The sequence below is a fragment of the Pseudophryne corroboree genome, chromosome 4 (genome assembly GCF_028390025.1).
Source record: "Pseudophryne corroboree isolate aPseCor3 chromosome 4, aPseCor3.hap2, whole genome shotgun sequence".
Taxonomy (NCBI): domain Eukaryota; kingdom Metazoa; phylum Chordata; class Amphibia; order Anura; family Myobatrachidae; genus Pseudophryne; species Pseudophryne corroboree.
The window spans coordinates 632,949,696-632,961,856 of record NC_086447.1 but is presented as its reverse complement, the minus strand read 5'-3'; the positions used below and the strand labels follow the sequence as shown (position 1 = coordinate 632,961,856).

General features: G+C 35.9%; 2 non-coding genes across 2 annotated transcripts; both read right to left on the bottom strand.

Moving 5' to 3' along the window:
* Positions 1–5,783: 5,783 nt before the first annotated feature.
* TRNAI-AAU (transfer RNA isoleucine (anticodon AAU)) lies at positions 5,784–5,876 on the bottom strand. Its single transcript is given in 2 exon segments — positions 5,784–5,819; positions 5,839–5,876. It is a non-coding gene; the product is annotated as a tRNA-Ile (tRNA).
* A 5,351-nt stretch (positions 5,877–11,227) lies between these two features.
* Positions 11,228–11,320, bottom strand: TRNAI-UAU (transfer RNA isoleucine (anticodon UAU)). The gene is given in 2 exon segments: positions 11,228–11,263; positions 11,283–11,320. It is a non-coding gene; the product is annotated as a tRNA-Ile (tRNA).
* Positions 11,321–12,161: the final 841 nt, after the last annotated feature.

The following is a 12,161-nucleotide window of genomic DNA, read 5'->3' as shown; positions in this document are numbered from 1 at the left end:
AGTGCATTTGAAACAAAGCAGATGTGTGCTGACAACTTAAATGCACAATCATGTTTGTGTTTTTTCTTTGTTTCTTCCATCCTTTGTAATATCATATTAAATATTAAGGTAGCAGTTTATAATCAATGACTAATGACATAAGAATAGTAAAAAAAAAACAGTATACAAAAAGCTCCAGGTGAGGCTTGATGAGTTCAAGCCTCACCTGGAGCTTCTTTGTATACTGTTTTTTTTCCATTTCTTATGTCAACCTCGGAATCGCTCAACAGATACTGTCTTATAAGTACCGCGCGCTAACCAATTGCGCCACTGGAGCACTTTGCAGCATTAATTGGTTATGCTAGATGTGGATTTTATTCAATACAATCAGTACAGTCATAAGAATTGAAAAAGAAAATCATTTTTGGTGATAAATGATGAGCAACAAAGGAACATGCATGCCAGATGGCACTTGAATAAGCTGTCCACGGTGATAGAAAAGGTTTTTAAAACAACAACAACAACAATGTTATCATAATTAATGTCATATTTTAGCTTCTGTGGTAATTTTTTACAAGCTAAACACTGCAAGACTGTTTTACAGTTGAAGCAAGGATAAAATATCAACTCTAGTGATGAGACACTTGCTGTAATGACTTCCAACTCAGACGGGACTTAAACCCACAACCACTGGCTTAGGAGAACAGTGCCTTTTCCATTATGCCAGTGGTGCTTACTGATGTCCTTATTTAAGACTGATAGGTTTTTAATAGTCAATTATTTATTTTTTTAAAAAGTGAAGCTGTTTACTGTGTTCTTTGCATTACCAAGTCCAGCAAGAAATGTGCTGGTACTATCCAGAGCTGTCAGTATGGATTATCATGCTATATTGCAGAAAATCAATTTGATGCAACTGCTTTACCAACAGTATGTTAATCTTTTCCATTGCTGTTTTGTTGGCTGATTGAAGGAAGATATGCAATGCATTTGAACCAAAGCAGATGTGTGCTGACAACTTAAATGTACAATCATGTTTGTGTTTTTTCTTTCTTTCTTCCATCCTTTGTAATATCATATTAAATATTAAGGTAGCAGTTTATAATCAATGACTAATGACATTAGAAAAAGGAAAAAAAACAATATACAAAGACGCTCCAGGTGATGCTTGAACTCACAACCTCGGCATTGCTCAACAGATACTGTCTTATTAGTACCGCGTGCTGACCAATTACGCCACTGGAGCACTTTGCAGCATTAATTGGTTATGCTAGATGTGGATTTTATTCAATACAATCAGTACAGTCATAAGAATTGAAAAAGAAAATCATTTTTGGTGATGAATGATGAGCAACAAAGGAACATGCATGCCAGATGGCACTTGAATAAGCTGTCCACGGTGATAGAAAAGGTTTAAAAAACAACAACAACAATGTTATCATAATTAATGTCATATTTTAGCTTCTGTGGTCATTTTTTACAAGCTAAACCCTGCAAGACTGTTTTACAGTTGAAGCAAGGATAAAATATCAACTCTAGTGATGAGACACTTGCTGTGATGACTTCCACCCCATATGGGATTTGGACCCCGTGGCTTAGGAGGGCAGTGACTTATCCATTATGCCAGTGGTGCTTACTGATGTTCTTATTTAAGACTGATATTTTTTTAATAGTCAATTATTTATTTTTGATGAAAAAGTGAAGCTGTTTACTGTGTTCTTTGCATTACCAAGTCCAGCAAGAAATGTGCTGGTACTATCCAGAGCTGTCAGTATGGATTATCATGCTATATTGCAGAAAATCTATTTGATGCAACTGCTTTACCAACAGTATGTTAATCTTTTCCATTGCTGTTTTGTTGGCTGACTGAAGGAAGATATGCAGTGCATTTGAACCAAAGCAGATGTGTGCTGACAACTTAAATGCACAATCATGTTTGTGTTTTTTCTTTCTTTCTTCCATCCTTTGTAATATCATATTAAATATTAAGGTAGCAGTTTATAATCAATGACTAACGACATAAGAAAAGGAAATAAAATAGTGTACAAAGATGCTCCAAGTGAGGCTTGAACTCACAACCTCGGCATTGCTCAACAGATACTGTTTTATAAGTACCACGTGCTGACCAATTGCGCCACTGGAGCACTCTGCAGCATTAATTGGTTATGCTAGATGTGGATTTTATTCAATACAATCAGTACAGTCATAAGAATTGAAAAAGAAAATCATTTTTGGTGATGAATGATGAGCAACAAAGGAACATGCATGCCAGATGGCACTTGAATAAGCTGTCCACGGTGATAGAAAAGGTTTAAAAAACAACAACAACAATGTTATCATAATTAATGTCATATTTTAGCTTCTGTGGTCATTTTTTACAAGCTAAACACTGCAAGACTGTTTTACTGTTGAAGCAAGGATAAAATATCAACTCTAGTGATGAGACACTTGCTGTAATGACTTCCACCACATATGGGACTTGGACCCCCTGGCTTAGGAGGGCAGTGACTTATCCATTATGCCAGTGGTGCTTACTGATGTTCTAATTTAAGACTGTTAGGTTTTTAATAGTCAATTATTTATTTTTGAGGAAAAAGTGAAGCTGTTTACTGTGTTCTTTGCATTACCAAGTCCAGCAAGAAATGTGCTGGTACTATCCAGAGCTGTCAGTATGGATTATCATGCTATATTGCAGAAAATCAATTTGATGCAACTGCTTTACCAACAGTATGTTAATCTTTTCCATTGCTGTTTTGTTGGCTGACTGAAGGAAGATATGTAGTGCATTTGAACCAAAGCAGATGTGTGCTGACAACTTAAATGCACAATCATGTTTGTGTTTTTTCTTTCTTTCTTTCTTCCATCCTTTGTAATATCATATTAAATACTAAGGTAGCAGTTTATAATCAATGACTAATGACATAAGAAAAGGAAAAAAAAACAGTATACAAAGATGCTCCAGGTGAGGCTTGAACTCACAACTTTGGCATCGCTCAACAGATACTGTCTTATAAGTTCCGCACGCTGACCAATTGCGCCACTGGAGCACTTTGCAGCAATTATTGGTTATGCTAGATGTGGATTTTATTCAATACAATCAGTACAGTCATAAGAATTGAAAAAGAAAATCATTTTTGGTGATAAATGATGAGCAACAAAGGATGGCACTTGAATAAGCTGTCCACGGTGATAGAAAAGGTTTAAAAAACAACAACAACAACAACAATGTTATCATAATTAATGTCATATTTTAGCTTCTGTGGTCATTTTTTACAAGCTAAACACTGCAAGACTGTTTTACAGTTGAAGCAAGGATAAAATATCAACTCTAGTGATGAGACACTTGCTGTAATGACTTCCACCCCATATGGGACTTGGACCCCGTGGCTTAGGAGGGCAGTGACTTATCCATTATGCCAGTGGTACTTACTGATGTTCTTATTTAAGACTGATATTTTTTTAATAGTCAATTATTTATTTTTGATGAAAAAGTGAAGCTGTTTACTGTGTTCTTTGCATTACCAAGTCCAGCAAGAAATGTGCTGGTACTATCCAGAGCTGTCAGTATGGATTATCATGCTATATTGCAGAAAATCAATTTGATGCAACTGCTTTACCAACAGTATGTTAATCTTTTCCATTGCTGTTTTGTTGGCTGACTGAAGGAAGATATGCAGTGCATTTGAACCAAAGCAGATGTGTGCTGACAACTTAAATGCACAATCATGTTTGTGTTTTTTCTTTCTTTCTTCCATCCTTTGTAATATCATATTAAACACTAAGGTAGCAGTTTATAATCAATGACTAATGACATAAGAAAAGGAAAAAAAAACAGTATACAAAGATGCTCCAGGTGAGGCTTGAACTCACAACCTCGGCATCGCTCAACAGATACTGTCTTATAAGTACTGCGTGCTGACCAATTGCGCCACTGGAGCACTTTGCAGCAATAATTGGTTATGCTAGATGTGGATTTTATTCAATACAATCAGTACAGTCATAAGAATTGAAAAAGAAAATCATTTTTGGTGATAAATGATGAGCAACAAAGGAACATGCATGCCAGATGGCACTTGAATAAGCTGTCCACGGTGATAGAAAAGGTTTAAAAAACAACAACAACAATGTTATCATAATTAATGTCATATTTTAGCTTCTGTGGTCATGTTTTACAAGCTAAACACTGCAAGACTGTTTTACAGTTGAAGCAAGGATAAAATATCAACTCTAGTGATGAGACACTTGCTGTAATGACTTCCACCCCATATGGGACTTGGACCCCGTGGCTTAGGAGGGCAGTGACTTATCCATTATGCCACTTGCTGTAATGACTTCCAACTCAGACGGGACTTAAACCCACAACGACTGGCTTAGGAGAACAGTGCCTTATCCATTATGCCAGTGGTGCTTACTGATGTCCTTATTTAAGACTGATAGGTTTTTAATAGTCAATTATTTATTTTTGAAGAAAAGTTAAGCTGTTTACTGTGTTCTTTGCATTACCAAGTCCAGCAAGAAATGTGCTGGTACTATCCAGAGCTGTCAGTATGGATTATCATGCTATATTGCAGAAAATCAATTTGATGCAACTGCTTTACCAACAGTATGTTAATCTTTTCCATTGCTGTTTTGTTGGCTGACTGAAGGAAGATATGCAGTGCATTTGAACCAAAGCAGATGTGTGCTGACAACTTAAATGCACAATCATGTTTGTGTTTTTTCTTTCTTTCTTCCATCCTTTGTAATATCATATTAAACACTAAGGTAGCAGTTTATAATCAATGACTAATGACATAAGAAAAGGAAAAAAAAACAGTATACAAAGATGCTCCAGGTGAGGCTTGAACTCACAACCTCGGCATCGCTCAACAGATACTGTCTTATAAGTACTGCGTGCTGACCAATTGCGCCACTGGAGCACTTTGCAGCAATAATTGGTTATGCTAGATGTGGATTTTATTCAATACAATCAGTACAGTCATAAGAATTGAAAAAGAAAATCATTTTTGGTGATAAATGATGAGCAACAAAGGAACATGCATGCCAGATGGCACTTGAATAAGCTGTCCACGGTGATAGAAAAGGTTTAAAAAACAACAACAACAATGTTATCATAATTAATGTCATATTTTAGCTTCTGTGGTCATGTTTTACAAGCTAAACACTGCAAGACTGTTTTACAGTTGAAGCAAGGATAAAATATCAACTCTAGTGATGAGACACTTGCTGTAATGACTTCCACCCCATATGGGACTTGGACCCCGTGGCTTAGGAGGGCAGTGACTTATCCATTATGCCACTTGCTGTAATGACTTCCAACTCAGACGGGACTTAAACCCACAATGACTGGCTTAGGAGAACAGTGCCTTATCCATTATGCCAGTGGTGCTTACTGATGTCCTTATTTAAGACTGATAGGTTTTTAATAGTCAATTATTTATTTTTGAAGAAAAGTTAAGCTGTTTACTGTGTTCTTTGCATTACCAAGTCCAGCAAGAAATGTGCTGGTACTATCCAGAGCTGTCAGTATGGATTATCATGCTATATTGCAGAAAATCAATTTGATGCAACTGCTTTACCAACAGTATGTTAATCTTTTCCATTGCTGTTTTGTTGGCTGACTGAAGGAAGATATGCAGTGCATTTGAACCAAAGCAGATGTGTGCTGACAACTTAAATGCACAATCATGTTTGTGTTTTTTCTTTCTTTCTTCCATCCTTTGTAATATCATATTAAATATTAAGGTAGCAGTTTATAATCAATGACTAATGACATTAGAAAAAGGAAAAAAAGCAGTATACAAAGACGCTACAGGTGAGGCTTGAACTCACAACCTCGGCATTGCTCAACAGATACTGTCTTATTAGTACCGTGCGCTGACCAATTACGCCACTGGAGCACTTTGCAGCATTAATTGGTTATGCTAGATGTGGATTTTATTCAATACAATCAGTACAGTCATAAGAATTGAAAAAGAAAATCATTTTTGGTGATGAATGATGAGCAACAAAGAAACATGCATGCCAGATGGCACTTGAATAAGCTGTCCCCAGTGATAGAAAAGGTTTATAAAACAACAACAACAATGTTATCATAATTAATGTCATATTTTAGCTTCTGTGGTCATTTTTTTACAAGCTAAACACTGCAAGACTGTTTTACAGTTGAAGCAAGGATAAAATATCAACTCTAGTGATAAGACACTTGCTGTAATGACTTCCAACCCATATGGGACTTGGACCCCGTGGCTTAGGAGGGCAGTGACTTATCCATTATGCCAGTGGTGCTTACTGATGTCCTTATTTAAGACTGATAGGTTTTTAATAGTCAATTATTTATTTTTGAAAAAAGTGAAGCTGTTTACTGTGTTCTTTGCATTACCAAGTCCAGCAAGAAATGTGCTGGTACTATCCAGAGCTGTCAGTATGGATTATCATGCTATATTGCAGAAAATCAATTTGATGCAACTGCTTTACCAACAGTATGTTAATCTTTTCCATTGCTGTTTTGTTGGCTGACTGAAGGAAGATATGCAGTGCATTTGAAACAAAGCAGATGTGTGCTGACAACTTAAATGCACAATCATGTTTGTGTTTTTTCTTTGTTTCTTCCATCCTTTGTAATATCATATTAAATATTAAGGTAGCAGTTTATAATCAATGACTAATGACATAAGAATAGTAAAAAAAAACAGTATACAAAAAGCTCCAGGTGAGGCTTGATGAGTTCAAGCCTCACCTGGAGCTTCTTTGTATACTGTTTTTTTTCCATTTCTTATGTCAACCTCGGAATCGCTCAACAGATACTGTCTTATAAGTACCGCGCGCTAACCAATTGCGCCACTGGAGCACTTTGCAGCATTAATTGGTTATGCTAGATGTGGATTTTATTCAATACAATCAGTACAATCATAAGAATTGAAAAAGAAAATCATTTTTGGTGATAAATGATGAGCAACAAAGGAACATGCATGCCAGATGGCACTTGAATAAGCTGTCCACGGTGATAGAAAAGGTTTTTAAAACAACAACAACAATGTTATCATAATTAATGTCATATTTTAGCTTCTGTGGTCATTTTTTACAAGCTAAACACTGCAAGACTGTTTTACAGTTGAAGCAAGGATAAAATATCAACTCTAGTGATGAGACACTTGCTGTAATGACTTCCAACTCAGACGGGACTTAAACCCACAACCACTGGCTTAGGAGAACAGTGCCTTTTCCATTATGCCAGTGGTGCTTACTGATGTCCTTATTTAAGACTGATAGGTTTTTAATAGTCAATTATTATTTTTTTTAAAAAGTGAAGCTGTTTACTGTGTTCTTTGCATTACCAAGTCCAGCAAGAAATGTGCTGGTACTATCCAGAGCTGTCAGTATGGATTATCATGCTATATTGCAGAAAATCAATTTGATGCAACTGCTTTACCAACAGTATGTTAATCTTTTCCATTGCTGTTTTGTTGGCTGACTGAAGGAAGATATGCAATGCATTTGAACCAAAGCAGATGTGTGCTGACAACTTAAATGTACAATCATGTTTGTGTTTTTTCTTTCTTTCTTCCATCCTTTGTAATATCATATTAAATATTAAGGTAGCAGTTTATAATCAATGACTAATGACATTAGAAAAAGGAAAAAAAACAATATACAAAGACGCTACAGGTGATGCTTGAACTCACAACCTCGGCATTGCTCAACAGATACTGTCTTATTAGTACCGCGTGCTGACCAATTACGCCACTGGAGCACTTTGCAGCATTAATTGGTTATGCTAGATGTGGATTTTATTCAATACAATCAGTACAGTCATAAGAATTGAAAAAGAAAATCATTTTTGGTGATGAATGATGAGCAACAAAGGAACATGCATGCCAGATGGCACTTGAATAAGCTGTCCACGGTGATAGAAAAGGTTTAAAAAACAACAACAACAATGTTATCATAATTAATGTCATATTTTAGCTTCTGTGGTCATTTTTTACAAGCTAAACCCTGCAAGACTGTTTTACAGTTGATGCAAGGATAAAATATCAACTCTAGTGATGAGACACTTGCTGTGATGACTTCCACCCCATATGGGATTTGGACCCCGTGGCTTAGGAGGGCAGTGACTTATCCATTATGCCAGTGGTGCTTACTGATGTTCTTATTTAAGACTGATATTTTTTTAATAGTCAATTATTTATTTTTGATGAAAAAGTGAAGCTGTTTACTGTGTTCTTTGCATTACCAAGTCCAGCAAGAAATGTGCTGGTACTATCCAGAGCTGTCAGTATGGATTATCATGCTATATTGCAGAAAATCTATTTGATGCAACTGCTTTACCAACAGTATGTTAATCTTTTCTATTGCTGTTTTGTTGGCTGACTGAAGGAAGATATGCAGTGCATTTGAACCAAAGCAGATGTGTGCTGAAAACTTAAATGCACAATAATGTTTGTGTTTTTTCTTTCTTTCTTCCATCCTTTGTAATATCATATTAAATATTAAGGTAGCAGTTTATAATCAATGACTAACGACATAAGAAAAGGAAATAAAATAGTGTACAAAGATGCTCCAAGTGAGGCTTGAACTCACAACCTCGGCATTGCTCAACAGATACTGTCTTATAAGTACCACGTGCTGACCAATTGCGCCACTGGAGCACTTTGCAGCATTAATTGGTTATGCTAGATGTGGATTTTATTCAATACAATCAGTACAGTCATAAGAATTGAAAAAGAAAATCATTTTTGGTGATGAATGATGAGCAACAAAGGAACATGCATGCCAGATGGCACTTGAATAAGCTGTCCACGGTGATAGAAAAGGTTTAAAAAACAACAACAACAATGTTATCATAATTAATGTCATATTTTAGCTTCTGTGGTCATTTTTTACAAGCTAAACACTGCAAGACTGTTTTACTGTTGAAGCAAGGATAAAATATCAACTCTAGTGATGAGACACTTGCTGTAATGACTTCCACCACATATGGGACTTGGACCCCCTGGCTTAGGAGGGCAGTGACTTATCCATTATGCCAGTGGTGCTTACTGATGTTCTAATTTAAGACTGTTAGGTTTTTAATAGTCAATTATTTATTTTTGAGGAAAAAGTGAAGCTGTTTACTGTGTTCTTTGCATTACCAAGTCCAGCAAGAAATGTGCTGGTACTATCCAGAGCTGTCAGTATGGATTATCATGCTATATTGCAGAAAATCAATTTGATGCAACTGCTTTACCAACAGTATGTTAATCTTTTCCATTGCTGTTTTGTTGGCTGACTGAAGGAAGATATGTAGTGCATTTGAACCAAAGCAGATGTGTGCTGACAACTTAAATGCACAATCATGTTTGTGTTTTTTCTTTCTTTCTTTCTTCCATCCTTTGTAATATCATATTAAATACTAAGGTAGCAGTTTATAATCAATGACTAATGACATAAGAAAAGGAAAAAAAAACAGTATACAAAGATGCTCCAGGTGAGGCTTGAACTCACAACCTCGGCATCGCTCAACATATACTGTCTTATAAGTTCCGCACGCTGACCAATTGCGCCACTGGAGCACTTTGCAGCAATTATTGGTTATGCTAGATGTGGATTTTATTCAATACAATCAGTACAGTCATAAGAATTGAAAAAGAAAATCATTTTTGGTGATAAATGATGAGCAACAAAGGATGGCACTTGAATAAGCTGTCCACGGTGATAGAAAAGGTTTAAAAAACAACAACAACAACAATGTTATCATAATTAATGTCATATTTTAGCTTCTGTGGTCATTTTTTACAAGCTAAACACTGCAAGACTGTTTTACAGTTGAAGCAAGGAAAAAATATCAACTCTAGTGATGAGACACTTGCTGTAATGACTTCCACCCCATATGGGACTTGGACCCCGTGGCTTAGGAGGGCAGTGACTTATCCATTATGCCAGTGGTACTTACTGATGTTCTTATTTAAGACTAATATTTTTTTAATAGTCAATTATTTATTTTTGATGAAAAAGTGAAGCTGTTTACTGTGTTCTTTGCATTACCAAGTCCAGCAAGAAATGTGCTGGTACTATCCAGAGCTGTCAGTATGGATTATCATGCTATATTGCAGAAAATCAATTTGATGCAACTGCTTTACCAACAGTATGTTAATCTTTTCCATTGCTGTTTTGTTGGCTGACTGAAGGAAGATATGCAGTGCATTTGAACCAAAGCAGATGTGTGCTGAAAACTTAAATGCACAATAATGTTTGTGTTTTTTCTTTCTTTCTTCCATCCTTTGTAATATCATATTAAATATTAAGGTAGCAGTTTATAATCAATGACTAACGACATAAGAAAAGGAAATAAAATAGTGTACAAAGATGCTCCAAGTGAGGCTTGAACTCACAACCTCGGCATTGCTCAACAGATACTGTCTTATAAGTACCACGTGCTGACCAATTGCGCCACTGGAGCACTTTGCAGCATTAATTGGTTATGCTAGATGTGGATTTTATTCAATACAATCAGTACAGTCATAAGAATTGAAAAAGAAAATCATTTTTGGTGATGAATGATGAGCAACAAAGGAACATGCATGCCAGATGGCACTTGAATAAGCTGTCCACGGTGATAGAAAAGGTTTAAAAAACAACAACAACAATGTTATCATAATTAATGTCATATTTTAGCTTCTGTGGTCATTTTTTACAAGCTAAACACTGCAAGACTGTTTTACTGTTGAAGCAAGGATAAAATATCAACTCTAGTGATGAGACACTTGCTGTAATGACTTCCACCACATATGGGACTTGGACCCCCTGGCTTAGGAGGGCAGTGACTTATCCATTATGCCAGTGGTGCTTACTGATGTTCTAATTTAAGACTGTTAGGTTTTTAATAGTCAATTATTTATTTTTGAGGAAAAAGTGAAGCTGTTTACTGTGTTCTTTGCATTACCAAGTCCAGCAAGAAATGTGCTGGTACTATCCAGAGCTGTCAGTATGGATTATCATGCTATATTGCAGAAAATCAATTTGATGCAACTGCTTTACCAACAGTATGTTAATCTTTTCCATTGCTGTTTTGTTGGCTGACTGAAGGAAGATATGTAGTGCATTTGAACCAAAGCAGATGTGTGCTGACAACTTAAATGCACAATCATGTTTGTGTTTTTTCTTTCTTTCTTTCTTCCATCCTTTGTAATATCATATTAAATACTAAGGTAGCAGTTTATAATCAATGACTAATGACATAAGAAAAGGAAAAAAAAACAGTATACAAAGATGCTCCAGGTGAGGCTTGAACTCACAACCTCGGCATCGCTCAACATATACTGTCTTATAAGTTCCGCGCGCTGACCAATTGCGCCACTGGAGCACTTTGCAGCAATTATTGGTTATGCTAGATGTGGATTTTATTCAATACAATCAGTACAGTCATAAGAATTGAAAAAGAAAATCATTTTTGGTGATAAATGATGAGCAACAAAGGATGGCACTTGAATAAGCTGTCCACGGTGATAGAAAAGGTTTAAAAAACAACAACAACAACAATGTTATCATAATTAATGTCATATTTTAGCTTCTGTGGTCATTTTTTACAAGCTAAACACTGCAAGACTGTTTTACAGTTGAAGCAAGGAAAAAATATCAACTCTAGTGATGAGACACTTGCTGTAATGACTTCCACCCCATATGGGACTTGGACCCCGTGGCTTAGGAGGGCAGTGACTTATCCATTATGCCAGTGGTACTTACTGATGTTCTTATTTAAGACTAATATTTTTTTAATAGTCAATTATTTATTTTTGATGAAAAAGTGAAGCTGTTTACTGTGTTCTTTGCATTACCAAGTCCAGCAAGAAATGTGCTGGTACTATCCAGAGCTGTCAGTATGGATTATCATGCTATATTGCAGAAAATCAATTTGATGCAACTGCTTTACCAACAGTATGTTAATCTTTTCCATTGCTGTTTTGTTGGCTGACTGAAGGAAGATATGCAGTGCATTTGAACCAAAGCAGATGTGTGCTGACAACTTAAATGAACAACCATGTTTGTGTTTTTTCTTTCTTTCTTCCATCCTTTGTAATATCATATTAAATATTAAGGTAGCAGTTTATAATCAATGACTAATGACATAAGAAAAGGAAAAAAAACAGTATACAAAGATGCTCCAAGTGAGGCTTGAACTCACAACCTCGGCATTGCTCAACAAA